Source organism: Pteronotus mesoamericanus, unplaced genomic scaffold, assembly GCF_021234165.1.
Source record: "Pteronotus mesoamericanus isolate MK-2021 breed Mesoamerican mustached bat unplaced genomic scaffold, CSHL_Meso_final contig_20, whole genome shotgun sequence".
NCBI classification, from domain to species: Eukaryota; Metazoa; Chordata; class Mammalia; order Chiroptera; family Mormoopidae; genus Pteronotus; species Pteronotus mesoamericanus.
Genome location: NW_026555085.1, coordinates 72,012,728 through 72,018,222, shown reverse-complemented (window position 1 = coordinate 72,018,222; position 5,495 = coordinate 72,012,728). Strand labels below are relative to the sequence as shown.

General features: G+C 31.1%; 1 non-coding gene across 1 annotated transcript; it reads left to right on the top strand.

Moving 5' to 3' along the window:
* The first annotated feature begins 5,083 nt into the window (after nt 1-5,083).
* LOC129067962 (U6 spliceosomal RNA) lies at nt 5,084-5,190 on the top strand. The gene has a single exon (XR_008528790.1). It is a non-coding gene; the product is annotated as a U6 spliceosomal RNA (small nuclear RNA).
* Nucleotides 5,191-5,495: the final 305 nt, after the last annotated feature.

The following is a 5,495-nucleotide window of genomic DNA, read 5'->3' as shown; positions in this document are numbered from 1 at the left end:
CCATTTCTATTTATCCCCCATACAATCTCTTCCACTTCGACCAGTCCCCTCGCCCCTAATCACCACACTGTTGTCCCTGTCCATGAGTCCTTTTTCTTTTTAGCTCCATCTCTCCATCCTATTAAACTGCACCTCCCCCTTAGAGCTGTCAGCTTGTTTTCTGAGCCTGTCTCTATTTTGATTAAAACCTAAACGTAAAAGTACTATTTCAAACATTACATAACTTCTTAACAATATATAATAAGTTGACTACATATAGTAATAAAGTCCTACATTCTCAAAAGACTTATTAGTTTATATTACAATCAAACAATAATTTTGAAGTCCACTAATATCATTATTGCCTTTGGTCCCATTTCCCTTTACTTATTATTTCCTTATCACTGACATAGTAGCTTTTTTTTGAACATACAAATTATACATGCAGCAGCCAACATGACCATATAAAAGTTCACGGGCACTTGATTAAAAGTTTGGCTGTTTTTTCCCCACAGGCACTGATGCATTGTGCTGTTTTCCTGCCCACTTACCTGAGTTCAAATAGCCTCTTAAAGAACTTAAAGCACAGGCTGAACAAATGTAAATCACCTAGAATATGCAAATTATACACTTTTTAAAAATGGGTGTTTCGTTAAGAATGCTAAATCATCTTTTTCATCCAAAGCTGTTGGCTTAATTACAAACTTGAGATGCACATATAAAAAATTCCTACACCCAAATCACTCAGCTCCAACATCTTCTTTGGCATCCTCTTAATTAAATCTGGCTTCTGGACATTAATTATGAGCTCCATGGAGACAGACTGATGAGAAAATGTAAAATATATGCATACATGCTGACCTTTTAATGTGAAAGCTGTTTCTACAGGAAAGAAATCCTAACTTCTCAGTAACTGTCACAAAATTATACAAATTTGTTATTATATGATGCATAGAATTAAGGTGAAAAATTAATGGACATAATCATGTAATAATATCCAAGAGACAACTAGCTTTGGGTTGAGTTTATTATAAAAAATCACTTTTAAGCATCCTCTAAATGTAATATATTACTAATTTTTAAAAAATGCTTTTATTATTTATTTACATACTTTGAGCATACTAATGCATTATGTTAAGACAATTAACTAGATAATAATAATAACATTGTCAAATCTGACATGGTTTAAAGAGTCTCCATTAAACATTTCAAGTAATCCTGTCACTTAATTTGAAGAAATAAAGTAGAATTTGATGTGATTGCCAGCAGGGTGCTACCAGCCCCTATGGTGCATTTACATGCGTGATCAAGAAGAGATCCTTCCTCAAAACACTTTATTTCCATATGTCAGAAATTTGTCAGAATATACTAATGTACAAAGAAGTTATTTTATTGTTTTCAGTTAGAAAACGGTTACCATGTGTGCACAAATTGACTGGCTATGATGCTAATGGTGCCTCACAATGTGACTCAATCATTTTAGACAATTTTGGTTTGTTTTCTTTAGAAGCGTTCTATTTTACTTATTAAAAAGTATCTTTTTTATTCATATTTGTACATATTTTAAAGTTTTATCATTAATATTTTTATTTTTACTTATTGTCAATTTCTTAAGAAATTTTCTAACAAGCTTTTGCTATAACATTTTCTTCTACATACAATTTTTATTTTTATACATTTTGATATATAGTATGTAATTTTTAATTATCATTTTTCCTGATAGCTGCTGAATTTGGTTTCAATTTCTTAATTAACTTGAATTATTTAGAAAGATTTTTTATAAATCTCCATTTTAATTGGTTTGTTTTTGCCCATCTATTTTGCATGTCTTGACCTCTTTATTTATGGATATCTTTTCTTAGTCCACAAAAATTCACATTTTTGACAACAAATAATATAGACAGTAAGCATTAAATTAAAAATACAAACAAAGTCTACATCAGGAAAATGAAACAAAATAAATATATAATTCAAAAATTCAACAAACTTGTTAAAATTAAGTTTTAAATTTATCTTAAGTTTCCAGGCAATCCTAACAAAAGGAAAAATATTGTCAATCAAAAACATCAGGAAATAAACCAAAGAGTAAAAAGTAACATGAATTAAACTTTTTTTGATATGTAATCGAAAATAAAATTCTCATGTATATCTGTATAAACTATTATGTCCATATATAAATTCAACCTCATTAAAGTATGTTTTCAGTAATATATGTACAGGAAATGTCGCAGAAAAAGATCATTAGTATTTTTTAAATATTTGCTTTAAGCCATTTATATATGTGGTGGTTATATACTCTACTTGTTGAATATATTCAATTCTCATTTTTCTAACATAGGTGACAACTCCAATTATTTACTCACTACAGATTGTCCATCAATGTGAACAGTTTAGTTAATGATAGTTAAGTGTAAGAACCATATGTTATTTAATTGCCTGCGTGGTTCCTCCACAGCAGTCTTGACCTGTCATGGTGCAATGATAATGTTCAAGATGGTAGTGATTCTTTTGCTTGTTTACTAGAGTGAGGATAATTTAGAGCAGGACCTCTGGAGACTTATAATGGAGATAAAGCATGAAGAAGAAATAAAATCGATGCAGTTTAAGTCTCTGAGATTAGGGAGTTGTTTATTACTTACTCATCATAACCTAGCTTCACATAGTAGATTTCAAAACTGAATTTATTCAAAGTAATATTATTTTGTACTAAAATGTTTAGGCCAAATTATAATTAGCAAGGTATCTTTTTGATCCAAAAATATATTTGAGTAGCACAAATTACATAAATATAAAACATTCTGCAAATATCACTTTGCATTTGAGAAAAGTTAAATAGCAGCTAGTTCCAATTTGCTCTCTTATGTGGGGGTCAGAAGTATAAGTCTACTATAAAAGGAAGGGTGATTCAAATGTTCCAAAATCCAGAATGCATATGTTAGAGTTGTAACTCCACTATGAAAAATTTAAAAGTTTAAGTCCTCCTAAAAGAAAGTATAACTTCTCCATTTGTGCACAAATTATTACAAAAAAAATGTTAGAATTTTTTTTTCTCAGGAAACACTGGAGCCTCTCCTAACAGAGTAATCTGAACTATCTACTGAGGCTTGTATATTAAAATTTAAGGAACGAAGTTGGAGGGATTACAATACTTGATATCAAACTATACTACAAGTCCACTATAATCAAAATAGTCTGGTATTATCATAAGAACAGACACTTGGATCAATAGAACAAAATAGAGAGCCCAGAAATAAACCTATGTCTTTATGGGAAGTTAATATTTGACAAATGAGGCAAAACATATAATTGAATAAAGTCAGTCTCTTCAATAAATGGTATTGGGGAAATTGGACTAGTATATGCAAAAAAGAGAGAAAGAAAGAAAGAAAGAAAGACACTAGAGCACCATCTTACATCATACACCAGAATAAACTAAAAATGAAAAAAAGACTTAAATATAAGTCGTGATACCATAAAAGTCCTAGAGGAAAACATAAGCTGTAAAATTTTAGATATTTCACATAGCAATATTGTTGTTGATATATTCCCTAAGGCAAAGGAAATAAGGAAAAAAATAAACAAATGGGACTACATAAACTTAGAAACACTTCTGCACAGCTAAGAAACTATCATCAAAATGTAAAGGGAACAGACTGCATAGGATAACATATTTGCCAAATATACATTGGACAAGGGTTTTAATATCCAAAATATATAAAGAATTTATACAACTCAACAGCAAAAAGATAAACAATTCACTTAAAAAAGGGGGCAAAAGACTCGAATAGACAATTCTCCAAGGAGGACTTACTGATGGCCGATAGACACAGGAAAAAATGCTCAACTTCACTAGCCACCAGAGAGATGCACATTAAAATCACAATGAGATATCACTTCACACCTACCAAAATGGCTCTCATTAATAAATCAACAAAAAAGAAGTGCTGGCAAGAATGTGGAGGAAAAGGAACCCTAGAACACTGTTGGTTGCAATATTTACTACTCAATTTCAAAAGGAAAATATAGAACCATAATTTATAAATGATATTTGCTATGAAGTTTAAATTATAATCACTTGAGAGTCTGGAACAGTGCCTTCATACTTCCCACCTATGTGCTTCTTCAATTCTCTTTTATGTGTTCTTCTCTTCTCATGTTCTCCTCTGGCTTTGCAAAATCCTCCTTTCAGTTGGTAGCCTCACAAAGTTCCTTGTTACTTAACTCCTTTTCAGATATATATTTTTTGGTATCCTATAAAATGTATATCTAAACTCTTTCTCACGTTGGAAAACTCAAACTCATTGTATGTATAAGTGAATACTGAAAAGAGAGCAGACTTTCCTTCCATAGTTATATGTCTCCTTCATTATAAGAGCAATCCTTGAGAACTTACATAAACTGCATGGCATAGAAAGTATTTTTCAAAGGCCGTGCTCTCAGTACACTTCAAGTCACAATGCTTATGCCAAAGCTTACTCCATCTACTAAGTAGAAATAATGACTACCTTCAATCAAAAAAAGAAAAGAAAAAGAAAAACAGTGTAAAAGAAATTCGTTCAATTTCTTTACCAGAAGGGAATTTATTTGCTACATTATATACTATACTATATATACTTTAGTATATATTAGAAGTAGGAGGAGTAATAGTAGTATTGTGTTATTTTAATACAATCCAGAATTATCCAAATCCTATATACTTAGATTTCCATGAATATTATATACACCAAAATCTTAAAATTACAAGTCACCTTTTTCACTTATAAAACCATTAAAACCAACAATAGTTTGCAGAATATCAATTAGTAGATGCATGATTAAAATGTCAGTTTACGCCAAATAAACACCTACAGACACATGCACTACATACAAACATAATCTTTAATGATCTACTTTGTTATATCTATAGCCAAAACAATATTTTCTGGGGACATTAATTAGATCATCCAGTTAGTGATGCTTACAGTCTGTGTCATTATGTTGTCAAACATTTACACATTAAATATGTTTCTGAACAAAAAGTTCAGCTAATATATCTGCTGTCCATTCCATGTATACTGTGCTACTCCAACTCCTATATTTGTACTCAGATTAAAAATAAAAAGTAGTGCTCGCTTCGGCAGCACATATACTAAAATTGGAACGATACAGAGAAGATTAGCATGGCCCCTGCGCAAGGATGACACGCAAATTCGTGAAGCGTTCCATATTTTTTGCCATACTTGTATCAGACAAAATAGATTTCAAAGCAAAGGCCGTAAAGAGAGACCCAGAGGGGCACTTTATCATACTTAAAGGAAGAATCTATCAAGAAGACATCAACATTGTAAACTTATATGCTCCCAATATAGGAGCCCCCAAGTTTATAAGGAAATTGTTGGATGACTTCAAAAAAGATATAGATAGCAACACACTGATAGTAGTGGATTTCAACACCCCACTGTCAAAAATGGACAGATCTTCCGAACAAAACATTAATAAACATATCGTGGCGCTGAATGACACACTGAATCAAAGAG